This window comes from Gastrolobium bilobum, unplaced genomic scaffold (genome assembly GCF_033153095.1).
Source record: "Gastrolobium bilobum isolate Gb01-03AN ecotype WA unplaced genomic scaffold, APGP_CSIRO_Gbil_v1 utg58275, whole genome shotgun sequence".
NCBI classification, from domain to species: Eukaryota; Viridiplantae; Streptophyta; class Magnoliopsida; order Fabales; family Fabaceae; genus Gastrolobium; species Gastrolobium bilobum.
Window position 1 is genome coordinate 176483 of NW_026896427.1, and position 14384 is coordinate 190866.

Genomic DNA, 14384 nt, shown 5'->3' on the forward strand with positions numbered 1-14384 from the left:
TGTTATTTAAAAATTGTGAGAGTTCTTTAATAATAAAATTATTATAAGCAATTACTTGCACAAATGGGTTGTTGTATGAAACAAATCTTGAAACTTATATGAAGATGAAATTTTAAATAATGCGAAATAATTGTGTATTGTATACTCTGCCCAAAAAACAGTTTATAGTATACTAACTACTTTGTGGAAATTGTTTAATTGTCATAATTAATATAATTGCATTGATGTAATAAATATACTTTTGATATGAACGATAACAATGCCATAATAGAATTTTTTATTGGATTGGATTATGATTAATGGAGAAGAGATCTAGCTATTTTTTTTATGAATTTTGATCTTGATAGGGCATTGCATGTTAGCCTATTATTAATATAGAGAACATACTTGACGTATTTTTTAGTGGGAGAGATATAATTGATTTTGTATGATCTTGAAATTATTGTGGAATCAGTGGGAAATAATTGCTTAGTCGTTAATGTCAGGATATGAGTTTATTTTGAAATGAATTTTCTATAAGGCCTTTTTTTAAAAATAAATAAATTATATATCCTTCTTTTTTTTAAATCAACATGGATTTTATTTTACATTAATAGTGATTTGATGAGGTAGTGATTTTCTTGAGCTATGATGAAAATAATTTCTATTAGTATATTTACCATAAGGTCAGTGGGAGAAAATTTCCTTTTCTTATATTGTATGTGAATGACTTAGTTGTTGAGAATATTGATTGACTCTCTAACCAAAGGATTTAGGCCCATGATAAATACATGTGAAGAATATGGGCATTGTGAATTCCTTTGATTTAGTTGATTAGTGGGAGTTTGAATCATTTGTTATTTTCTTGTCATATTGAACAATTTATTTTGGATATAATTGATGTTTATTTAATAGACAAATTTTATTTTGAACAACTGATAAGGATTTGAGTTTTATTATTGCATATATTGAATATATGTATTTATGTTTATCAATTGTGAGATATTTTGGAACTCAGTGTCGTTGGGACCATGGTGCTTGTGGTTGACACTATATTGGAGTTTAAGGCATAAATTGGAACTCGGTGTCGTCGGGACCACCATGCCTGTGGTTGACACTATATTGGAGTTTGAGGCATGATTTTGGAACTCAGTGTTGTTGGAACCATCATGTCTGTGGTTGACACTATATGAGAGTTTGGGACATAATGGTGTTGTTAGGACTACAGGGCCCGTAGTCGACACCATATTTGATTATATGATCATTTTTTGATAAACCATGGAATTTCTCCGGCTTTAAGGCATTTGAGAGAAATTTGAGGACTGACAGAGAAAATAACAGTTTGGTTGTTGTTGGATCACATTGGAATGCTATTTTCTTGCTACACTGCACACTAATGACTAGTAGACGGAGTCAAGTAACATTTGTGATCATGGAAGGTCTTATATCAGTAAGGGTATAATCACCGCCTGTTTCAATGCTGTTTGATTTTAGTTGGATGGAGTCATATTCAGATATCGCACCTTGGATTATGTGTTTTCTTAAAATGTGGCCACATTATAAGAATTAGTCCTTAGCTCGAGAGTCGTTTTCAAATAACTTGTTTTCCTTTTCTCTTTTAAATTAAAATTTTACAATTGATTTTGCCCAAGTGGGAGAATGTTAGAAATTTTTATAATAATTGTGGGCTTCAATCAATTGTAGTTTTTCTTGTTTTGATAAAAACGGACTAAGTCATGATCCATATGGGGGTGCAATATAAAGCCCATTTAATTAAGTGATCCTTTTGTTTGAGCTTGGATATATGTAAACTGATTAGTGTGGGTAACAGTGTATGTAACACCCCGTGTGCATCTGCCGTATTAAACATACCTATTGCAGTAGCACAGCTAATTAAATACGGAAGCCAACTTTTTCCTTTCAATTATGACGTCATTAATATTAGCCAAGTTGATTACTTAATCCATTTTCACAATAATGCCTGTATGTAAATTGCAATAAAAGCTAACTGAATAACCTTATTAAATAAGTGTGTATCTAGTAACGGAACTACAACACGTAGACCGGACAATATCTTGACAGATTATACAACTCAAGTCTGAATAAACAAAACATAATCAATGTGGCATGGACAATCTCCATGCTCACCAAAGAAGGCAAGAAATCCAAACAAAGTCTCAGCGCAATAATCATATAAAGACAATAAAATAACAACATCCAAACATGGCAGTATAAACAGTATGCATCAGTCAACTAAACTCCGGCTTTCTGCCGCCCGAGGTATCAACTCCCGAGGTACCTGAACGTGAAAATGTGCCCCAAACGCGGGGTGAGATCTCTAAAAAAAATCTCAGTAAGACAAGGGGTCCTCAAGGACTCTTCCGCCCCAAGCTCACTTACATGTATAAATATAAGTTCGAAAACAGTATTTACCATGCATGTTCATGTTAAGGCATTTAAATCATGACAATATATTTCTTGCTCAACGAGCCATACAACTCAATTAATCATGTCATGTATGCAAGTGCGGTTCGACTGGCCAGGGAATAGGATAGGGATTATGCACGTCTGCGACCTATCTAAACATAAGGGTCGCAACCTTATGCCTTACACTCCAGAGTCGCAGTCTGATCGTGTAAGTAACAACATCACATTCATACATTACATCAACAGTTAAATTAACATATCTTAGACATATACCAATGCATATTTTATCTTTCAAAAAAGCGTACATGGATATAAACCACCCTCCCATGGAGGTCGGTGGAACAAGCAACAGATCAATCCGAGGACACACAAGCTTACCTCGCAAGCTAACTATCCAACTCAAGAGTCCAACCCAGTCTAAGATCCAAACACAACACAATTACAATCTGTTTAGACCAGCAACATCATCAATAACCATAATCTTAGAGTTCATGATACAATGACAACGCTCTCTTTCTCGTTTCATGCCATTAGGCTTCTCCCAAAGTCTTATGCCCTTAATCCAATTGATTCTGACTTAGATTATTTATTACAGAGGTTCAACTAACAAATCTAGGGTCCATAAACCCCAAATACAGTTCTGTATGAACAGAACAGTGACTATCTCAAAATTTCCAAAATATCCGGATATTTGTCAGGGGCATATCCGGATATCACAAACCCCATATCCGGATATCAATATCCGGATATTTCGCGACAGAATGCAGTTCTGCATTTTTGCGAAGATATCCATACAAGACTCAATCTTTAACCCATATTAACGTCCAAACATGCATTTTTAGACATATCTAGGTCAGTGATGGTGTTGGTTACCTACTCAACTCATTTTACATGCGAAGACTCAACTTTTAACAAGGAAAGCTCATGATCAAAGGTTCGAGGACATACCAATGGTTCAAAACGGAGCAAATGGAGGTGCTTGGAGCTTCCCACACAGCTTGGTTCTTTGCAACCAAAATGGCTTCTTGCACCCTCACACAACAAGGAGATGGCTCACACAACTCCACCACAGAACTCAGCCCTCACACACTCAAAACAAAGGTTAAACAACTCAGAAAGGCACCCTCATCTCCCTCATAATGTAAACCCACACCAAGCCATGGTGTTTTGATGAAGAGAAAGTGAAGAAAGGTGATCACTTTGAGAAGTTTTGGAAGAAAATGGAGGTGGAAAGGTGAAGTTTAGAAATTGATGAAGCACAAGGAAAGAAGAGGCACGTAGCATGCACAATATGCCTAGGTTTAGTGCAAAATTTGTATTTATAGGCAGATTAAGTTTAATGACGCTGTATTAGCACTAATAGCTACACTTAGCATTTTAATCCCAAACTTTGAATTCTGAACCTAGCCATTTTTCTAAGATTTTTCATATTTTTATTTTATTTTTCGCAACCCTATGCCGGTACGCGCTTTTATGTAGCCGGTATCAGTTTTGACGCCAATTCTCATTATTTTGACTCAAAACTTGTTATAGTTGTCCTAGATATTATTCTAGTGATATATACATATTTTTCATAATTTTCCAGGATACTTCATCAGTACGCATTTATACCATGAAGCATAACCGGTATCTGCACTTTTCGCAGAAAAGCGACTTTCAACATTATTAATCACGTACTATAATTATTTAAGTCTTCTCATAATTATTAGGGTCAATTATGGAATTATTTCTTAAATTCACATTTAATTAATTAAATTCCTAAATTAACGGCGCAGGTTCTTACAGTGTAGGCCTAACCCATAGGCCCATGATGGGAAGGGGACTAGGGTTAATAAGGTTGGCTAGATCCCCTCTGCATTCACAATGTGTTGAAAAACCGTCACTCCACAATTCGCCCCATCGACGGTTGTGATCAGGGAGTGGTATGAATTACAGAGGTAGATCCTGGTCTTTCCATTGCAAGAGCATCAGAGGAAACAAGAAGTCTTCAAGAAATTAAGAATCATGTCTTTAACAAGTAAGCATGAGTCTTTTGGTGTTCTAATTTCATATAATCATATTTTATGAAAATTCTTAGATTAAATCAGTCACTGCTTAAGGCAACATCTTCACAAGGGAGTTCCTAGGTTGGAGGCAAGGCATTACATGTGTTTCTACGAAGAAGATCCTTCCCACAACAAAATTCTTCTAGACTTTCCAAAATTAAATTTCAATATGCTACAGAAACTTCATCAAAAAGAACTCAGCAATATCACCAAGAGCTACAATTCTAAAACCATGTATTCTTCTATAGATTATCATACATATATAATAATGTTTTAAATCATAAAAGGGAAAATAGTTCCTCAAATTTTTATTAAAAGATTGCTGATCAACTAATAATCAATATGATATTGCTTGTATTTGTGTTATATAAGAATCAGACTTTGAGACAAAGGTCCCACATGCTAGAGGTAGGGTCGTGCAGTTGGCCACTAGCTAGCCATGTCATATGAGCCTAAATATAGCACTGAGAGAAGGATAGTTGGCAAATTAGTTGCATGAATCTCTCTTCTAGATGATACTTATGACGCATATGGCATAGTTGAAGAACTTGAACTCTTCACACAGGCTATTCAGAGGTTGATTTGAGTCCAAAATGATTGATCAATTTTATATTAATTTATCTGTTAGGCTGAGAAGATCGAATAGGGACAAAAAGCATTCTACTAGACTAACTGATTTTGTTGCTGGAAGGAACCATTGATATATATCAGTATTAGTTGCATGTAGTTAAGAAGTGGTTAAACGGTTAGCTTACATGTGTATAGTGTTGCATGTATTCATTAGGTGGAAAGTTAGTTAGATGACACGTGGTTAGGCTGGTGGCAAGTGAGTTGAGTTGAAACAGGTATATAACATTGTGTAACCAGATTGAAAGGATTCAATAAAAATTTGATACAAATTCTCTGTTCCTTTTTGCTCTTTTTGTTCTATTCTTTCCTTAGGTTCCTTGAACCTAACATTGGTGCTTTCTTTCCTTTCTCACGTTCTTGAGACAATGATGAGGGTTCAAGAACTATCAGAGGAGTTGCATTCCTTTCAGCAACGGGTGGACACAAATTTTGAAGAACTGTGTATGCAAGCAACGAGACAAGCCGCTGAGACCAGAAATCAGATTTCGTTGTTGGTTAATCAGATGCAACAACTACACGAAACTATAATCGCTGATCAAGCTTAGAGGCATGAATCTTCCAATACCAATACTTCTTCCGCGTCTCACAATTCGCATAGACTAGAAACTATGGAGCATCGTTCTCTACTTAAAGGCGTTCGCATGGAGATACCAGTATTCAATGGTCATGATCCTAATAATTGGATCTTTAAAGATGAGTTTTTCTTCACTCTTCAAATGATTCCAGAAGAAACAAAGGTGGCATTGGCTAGGTTGAAAATGGAGGGCATGGCTGCTTCATGGTTTTAATGGTCCTTTAATACAGGTAAAGCTCGTGCTTGGTGTGATTTTGCTTCTGCACTTCGTCAACATTTTGGTATGTCTGGTTTTACAAATTTAAAAGGAGCATTATCAAAATTGACCCAATCTTCATCTCTTTATTTTTATATTCAACAATTTGAGGCATTGGTTAATCAAATTCCAGATTTAGATGATGATCTTCTCATGAATTTTTTTGTTTCGGGTCTTCAATCTGAGCTCTGAAGTGCTGTCCAATTGAGGGAACCTATATCCTTGCATCAAGCCATTCAACTTGCCATGGCTTATGATGATCACTTTAGTGATTTAAAGAATTCATTTCAAGGTGCTCCAAAGAAATTTTTTCCAAAACCAGTTCAGGTGACTGAGGCTACTCCAGTGATTCCAAACACTGCCACGGTTCATAATGTTCTTCCACAATCAATTTCAAACACACAAAGGTTATCTTTACCAGCATCTAATCAGATGAAAAGGGTGTCCAATGCTGACTTACATAAGAGGAGAGAGTTGGGCCTCTGCTATACTTGTGATGAAAAGTGGTCTTCGAAACATATATGTAAGAATAAATCGATGCTACTGGTGGGAGAAGAGGAGGAATTACATGAAGATCAGGAAGAGGAAGAGATAGTATGGCAAGTTGAAAGACCGTGGAGAATCAAAGGATGCATCATTACATACCTTGAGAGACAAAAATCATTTTTGTGCCTTAGTATTCAATTCTTTTTTGAGAGGTATGAATTTTTCTATTTTAGTTGAATCTAGCAGCACTCACAACTTCATCCAGAAACAACTAGCAATTAACCTGTCCTTACCTATGTCACATTCACACAGAATTCAGGTGTTTTTGGGTAATGGGGATGTAATGTATTCTAAAAAGAATTGTCAAAAGGTACCACTGTTGATTCAGGGTAATTTGTTTGTATATGATCTTTGGGTTTTGGATTTATCTGATATTGACATTATACTGGGCATGCCTTGGCTGGAAAGTTTAGGAAAGGTAACTCATGATTATATAAGGAAATCAATGGAGTTTGTGTGGGAAGGTAATTCAATTTCCTTGCAGGGCCATAATGATAATTCTGTTACTGCTAACATGAATGCATTCCTCACCAATAAGTGGGCAATGTGCAATTCTCTGCATGTAGAACATGATTCACAATTGCAGGTCACAAGCATACCTGAGTTGATAGAGTTGAAAACAGAAATTCATCCACTCTTTTGGTCCATATTGCTGAAATTTCAGAAAGTGTTTTCCTTACCTAGTGGTTTACCCTCATTCAGAGGATTGGACCACTCAATTCATTTGAAGGAAGACACTAAACCTATCAATGTTAGACCTTATCGTTATGGACATAGCCAAAAGTCCGAAATTGAAAGACAAGTATAAGAATTATTGGCAGCTGGGTTCATCCAACATTCACATAGTCCATTCTCCTCTCCAGTTCTGCTGGTTAGGCAGCAAGACAATTCATGGAGACTTTGCATTGATTATGGGGCTCTTAATGCAGTCACAATTAAGGACATATTTCCTATCCCCACGATTAATGAGTTGTTGGATGAATTAGGGGGTTCAACCATTTTTACAAAGTTGGACTTAAGAGCAGGCTATCACCAAATCAGATTGCTGCCAACAGATGCTCACAAGACTGCCTTTAGAACACATGAGGGGCATTATGAATTTTTAGTCATGCCCTTTGGCTTGACAAATACCCCTGTAACATTCCAAGCTGTCATGAATCATCTGTTCAAACCTTATCTTAGGAGATTTATTATAGTCTTCTTCGATGACATCTTGGTTTTCAGTAAAAATATTGAAGACCATGCTAAACATTTGGAATTGACTCTCTAATCCTTACAGCAATATGATTTTTTTTGTTAAGCTCAATAAATGTGCATTTGGTCAGAAAGCAATTGAGTATTCGGGCCATGTGGTAGATGAAAGTGGTGTGTGTGTTGATCTAAAGAAGATCTCAGCCATACTTCAATGGCCTATTCCAAAAAATATTAAACAGTTAAGGGGTTTCCTTGGACTTACTAGATACTATAGACGATTTATCAAGAGATATGCTTCCTTGGCTCTTTCCTTAACCAACTTATTGAAAGGACCTGTTGTGTCCAAGTGGCTTGCAGAAGCTGATGAAGCTTTCTTGAAACTTAAGAAGGCTATGTCTTAGACACCAGTGTTGAGGTTACCAAATTTTGAGGAACTGTTTGTGTTGGATACTGATGCTTCGAACCAGGGTGTAGGGGTTGTGTTGCTTCAAGGTGAGAACCTTATATCATATTTAAGCAAAAAGCTAGGTCCAAGACTAGCAAGTGCTTCCACTTATATCAGAGAGTTATATGCTATCACTACGGCTGTTAAACGTTGGCGCCAATATTTGTTGGGTTCCAAATTTATAATCATAACATATCATAAAAGCATCAAGGAACTTCTCACTTAAACTATCCATACAACTAAGCAACAAAAATATTTGTGTAAACTGATGGTCTATTCCTTTCACATTGAATATAAACCAGGCCATACAAATACAGTAGCTGATGCATTATCCCATGTTTTTGATGAAGATGCTGCATTGCGAGTCTCCATTTGTGAACCTGAATTTGACCTCCTTTCAGAAATCAAACATCAGAATTTGCATGATCCTCAATTATTATAGATTCATCAAAAGTTAAGAGATCATCCCAATAGTGATGCTGATATGATGATTCGGGAGGGGGTGCTTTTGTACAAAGATAAATACCTCATTAGTTCTTCTTCATCATTGATTCCTTTATTAAAAAAAGAAGCCCATTTTTCATTGGTTGGTGGGCATGTGAGTGTATTAAGGACCTACTTGAGATTGTCAGCTACATTCCACTGGTCGTCTATGAGAAAAGATGTGAAACAATTTGTTCAAAATTGTTATATCTATCAACAAGTGAAATATGAAACATCTAAAGTGGCAGGGTTGTTATAGCCTCTTCCAATTCCAGAATGTATTTTTGAGGAACTTTCCATGGATTTTATATTTGGATTATCTCCATCGAAAGGATTCACAACTGTCTTAGTCGTTGTAGACAGATTGTCTAAGTTTGCTTATTTTGGTCCCTTGCCAAATTCTTATACAGCATTTACAGTTGCAACTTTATTTTGTGAATTGCTAGTAAGAATTCATGGTTTTCCTCGATCGATATTGACAGATAGAGATCGGATCTTCTTAAGCCAGTTTTGGAGCCATTTATTCAAGTTAAGTGGTACTACCTTAAGGACAACTTCTTCATATCATCCACAATCTGATGGTCAAACTAAAGTGACCAACAGATATCTTGAACAATATTTGCGTTCTTTTAGTTATGAACAACCACGTTCTTGGTGCAATTTTTTGTGTTGGGCCCAATACCACTACAATTCAGCCATTCACTCTTCTATTGGCATGTCTCCTTATCAGGCAGTCTTTGGGAAGCCTCCAATCATGATACCCTTCTATCCGAGGGGAATGATTAAATTAGAAGCAATTGATACAATGCTGCAGCAAAGAAATGAAGTTTTAGCTCAACTCAAGGTCCACTTACAGAGGGCTCAGAACCGTATGAAGGTTCAATTTGATAAACACCACAAGGAGTGTTCATTCAATGTTGGAGATAAAGTTTGGGCTCGTTTACAACCGTATAGGCAAGTGAAGTTGAGAGAAGAGCCAATCATAAACTTGCTAAAAGATTCTTTGGTCCTTTTGAAGTTCTTAGGAAGTTGGGAACCACTGCATATGAATTGAAGCTGCCTCTAGGGAGTCAAGTTCACCCGGTGTTCCACGTATCACAGCTGAAACCTTGTTTGGGTCCTATGCCAATTGTACCAAATCCTCTGCCACCTTCAGCTGTTGATAACAAACAGGTACAAGTTCGAGTGGCCATCTTAGGCATGCACCATATTTCCTACCAAGAGCAACAGATGCATGAGTTTTTGGTTCAATGGTCGAACACGGTTCCTGAAGATGCTTCGTGGGAGAAAGAATAAGAATTGTGTCACTGTTATCCATCTCTCGACCTTGAGGACAAGTTCATTGTTGAAGGAGAAGGGAATGTTAGGCTGAGAAGATCGAATAGGGACAAAAAGCATTCTACTAGACTAACTGATTTTGTTGCTTGAAGGAACCATTGAAATGTATCAGTATTAGTTGTATGTAGTTAAGAAGTGGTTAAACGGTTAGCTTACATGTGTATAGTGTTGCATGTATTCATTAGGTGGAAAGTTAGTTAGATGACACGTGGTTAGGCTGGTGGCAAGTGAGTTTAAATGAAACAGGTATATAACATTGTGTAACTAGATTGAAAGGATTCAATAAAAATTCGATACAAATTCTCTGTTCCTTCTTGTTCTTTCTGTTCTGTTCTTTCCTTAGGTTCCTTGAACCTAACATTATCCCAATGGGAGCATTAACGCTTAACATGCTGAATCTCGTGATCTTTTCATCCTACAATTTTTCTTCATAATTCTCTTTTTGTTTGATTTTCAGATGGGATATTATTCCCATTCAATCTCTTCCTGAGTGCATGAAAGAAATATTCCATGCAATTGTCGTAGAACTGTGGGATGAAATAATTGGTGACTACAAAGGATGGAAAATCGAGCTTGGTGTTGCAATATGTTAAGCAAGCTGTAAGGCTTCTAGTTCCTTTAAACTGGTCAATGGTGCTTAATTTGCAACGTTCACTTAATTAATCAATTAACATTTTGGTTATTTTACTTGCAATTTTATAACTTGGCACGATCGAACTTGGTTGAAGCAAAATGGGGCCATGAGGGTTATATTCCAACATATGATGAGTACAACGTTAACGGAGCCGAATCTTCTTCATAGTCACTTCAGATAAATTCTTTTGTTGGCCTGGGAGAATTTTCAACCAAAGATGCTCTTGAATGGGTTTCCAGTAATCCACCAATCATGAAAGTTGTATATCACTTATTGGCAGACTCATGGATGACATAGCCTCATATAAGGTACTAATTTTTATTTTTATTTTTTGTTCAACTTTTTTTTTTAGGTTTGTGGCAAGCCTCGGAACAGCGATATGGTTGCTCCTTGTGATCGAAAGATCAAAGATTCGTGTTAGGAAAACATTCATTTTGAAAAAATGTGCATACAATCGACTCTTCACTCTTATCCTCATTGGGGTTTGCACTATTTTTTGTTGTTTATGTTTGATTTTGATATAATCTAAATCAATATGAATTCATTATATCTGATATTTTCCCTATGGCAAGAGCTAGCTTTGGTTTAATTCAAAAAAATTTGAAAATCATATGACAAATCTAAGATAGCTTTTAGATTTGCTTTATTTAATTTACAGTTTGAGCAGCAACGAGTACATGTTGCTTCGGCAGTTGAATGTTGCATGAAGCAATACGAAACTTCACAAGAAAAGGCATATAAACTAATTCTGATCAATGATTTATGAATGGTTATAAGAAGAGTGCCTGAAGCATGACCCCGTCCCAAAGCCCGTGCTTGATTGTATTCTTAATGTGGCGTGTATTCTAAAGAAACAATTCAATCCAAAAGTTGATGTTTTTAGGTAAGAGCCTTTTTAATTGTTTAGATTATTTTCTAACACACCTCCATAATGCAAGAACTCTTTGAGCTTGAAGCTTTGGTATTGTACAGGCTCAAATTTTGATTTACTTTGTGCTTATTTAATTCCATTATAAAGTGAGAAGTGACGAGAATTGAACTTATAATCTTGTGGTCACTTAATCTCTGATACTATATTGAAGCTCAGGGAAAACATCAGAAAAAGTGAACTAATTCTCATTGATCTGGAATAATGATTCTACAAGATGATTAAAACTGAGATGGACGAAACATATATACAATAATAATCTCAGGAAGAAAGGAAATGACAAACTACGTAACCAACTTAGATAACATATTAACGCTTCTAACAATCTTCAGGCAATCTGTTGTTATTGGTTGGCCAGTATATGACTCATCTTACGTGGACTTGTGTAACCTGAGATTGGTTAGTGAATTTAGCGCACATGCATTATTTGTTGAGATGGAATCAAAATGTGAAGTTAATGGGCTTGCATTATTTGAATCAAGAGCTTATGGGCTTGCAGCATTTGGGCTGGCTGTGTTAAATTACGATGATGCAGCCAATGCCTAACGTTGCTAAGGCCTTTTCAATAGCGATACAGGAACGTCAATTCCGTTCGGAAGATCATACTCTTTTGAACAATGCTTAAGCTCTAGCAGTAATCAATGATCAAGTAATCAATGATCAAGGAGGTTTTCGAAGAGGTGGCTAGGACAATGGATGTGGAGGTCGTAGCTTCAGAGAACGAGGAGGCCATAGAGGTGGTTATGCTGGTCTATGTAGCACCGATACTGACATAAGACACGTGACACGACACTCCGACACGTTAATTCTAAAAAATGTTAGATTTCGACACATTAGGACACATTTTGTTATTAAATAATATTTTTAATTTATGTAATCTAAGTTACATTTAATATTCAATAATCTGACAAAAAAGTGAAACTAAACTTATAATATTCATCAATTTTGAAAAGAAACATAAGATATCCCAAATATTTATATTAAATTCGTAATCCAACGAATCTAATAGTTGGAACTAAAAACTCAACACAACGCAACCTTTGAACCTTTTTTGAATTTATATAACACGTGTTAGAGTGTCGGGGAGTGTCGGAGAGTGTCTGAAAGTGTCGGATACGATACGTCAGGGTTTTTGAAGTGTCGGTGCTTCATAGATGCTGCTAGACGATTGACAAAGCTTTGCACACATTGCAACATAACTAACCATACCGTCAAGATGTGTTACGTTCTCTGTGGTTTCCCACAGTTATAAAAAGAGCATTATTAATAATGTGTCCATAGTTCCATAAAATGTTAAGAATAAACGTTAAATGTCAGTTTAGTTTTTAATGGGTTTAATTAAGCAGTCAGTTTAATTTTTAATGGTTTTAAATTTGTCAGTTATGGATAGTTTATGAGTAATAAGTTTAGCATTTAATTTTAGGAGTTTTGAAAGTTAAGAGTCAGTCGTTATGTTTTGTTATTAAGTTTGGCTTTAATTGTGGTTTATGGCTATTTAGTGTTGCAGTTTTATAAAGAAAAACTATAGCCAATAAATAGCCTAGTATATTGTTTGAGAAACATAGAATTGAGAAGCAACGAAGTTTAGTAAAATATTTCACATAAGTTTGTTCTCTTTCTCCACAAGTCCTCACGACATTCTTGAATAGTTGTTTTATTTGTTGATTTTGTATTTGAGCGATCCTACAAATTGGTATCAGAGCTATGGAGAGTGTAAGTAATATGGCGTTGCCTAAATTGACAAAAGGGAATTACGAGAATTGGAGTATCCAGATGAAGGCTCTTCTCGGTTCCCAGGAAGCTTGGGAGGTCGTCCAGGAAGGCTTTGTAGAACCAGCGACCACCGCAGGATACACGGCGGCCCAAACTAGAACGTTGAAAGAGACACGTGCAAAGGACAAGGCGGCGTTGTTCATGCTCTTCCGAGTTGTAGACGAGTCAGGCTTTGAAAAGATAGCGAATGCGGAGACCTCAAAGGAAGCGTGGGACATTCTGGCAAATGTCTATAGAGGAGCCAACCGAGTTAAGCAAGTTCGGCTTCAAACCCTTCGTGCCGAGTTGGAGGGAATGAAGATGAAGGACACAGAAGGAGTATCCGAGTTCATTACTCGTGTTCAAACCATTGTGAATCAATTGAAACGAAATGGAGAAGATGTAGCGGACACCAGAGTGGTGGAGAAGATCTTGAGATCTTTGACCGACAGCTTTGAGAACGTGGTATGTGCTATAGAAGAATCCAAAGATCTAGCTACGCTCACCATTGATGAGCTAGCCGGTTCTCTTGAAGCGCATGAGCAACGGAAGAAGAAGAAGAAGGAGGAGACTCTTGGACAAGCACTTCAGACCAAAGCAACACTTAAAGATGAGAAGGCTCTCTATTCTCAAAACTTCCGAGGTAGAGGACGTGGTCGCGGTGGACGAGGCACTGGCCGTAATGGTAGAGGCCGAGGCCGAAGTCAAGAAGGTTGTAATGATGAGGTAGGACAATCAAGTCAACAGAACTGGCGTGGAAGAGGAAGAGGTCGACGAGGAGGACGATCATATTATTCCAACGTCGAGTGTTACAAGTGTGGCAAGTTTGGTCACTTTGCGAAAGATTGTAACTCGGACAAGTGTTACAACTGTGGAAAAGTCGGACATTTTGCAAGAGAATGCAGAGAAGAGAAAAGGGTGGAGGAGACATCCAACCTAGCCACAGAAGGGGAGATGAAGGATGGTGTCTTGTTAATGACACACAATGAAGGAAACTCAGATGATGACATGGAGTGGTATCTTGACACGGGTGCGAGTAACCACATGTGCGGACATAAGCATTTCTTCAAGGAGATGAGAAAGGTGGAGACCGGACATGTTTCGTTCGGGGATGCCTCGAAGGTTGAGGTAAAAGGCCGTGGTACGGTATGCT

The 14384-nt window shown here is 36.9% G+C and overlaps 1 pseudogene; it reads left to right on the forward strand.

Moving 5' to 3' along the window:
* The first annotated feature begins 2272 nt into the window (after positions 1–2272).
* On the forward strand, positions 2273–12025 carry LOC133299677 (sesquiterpene synthase Cop-like; annotated as a pseudogene).
* Positions 12026–14384: the final 2359 nt, after the last annotated feature.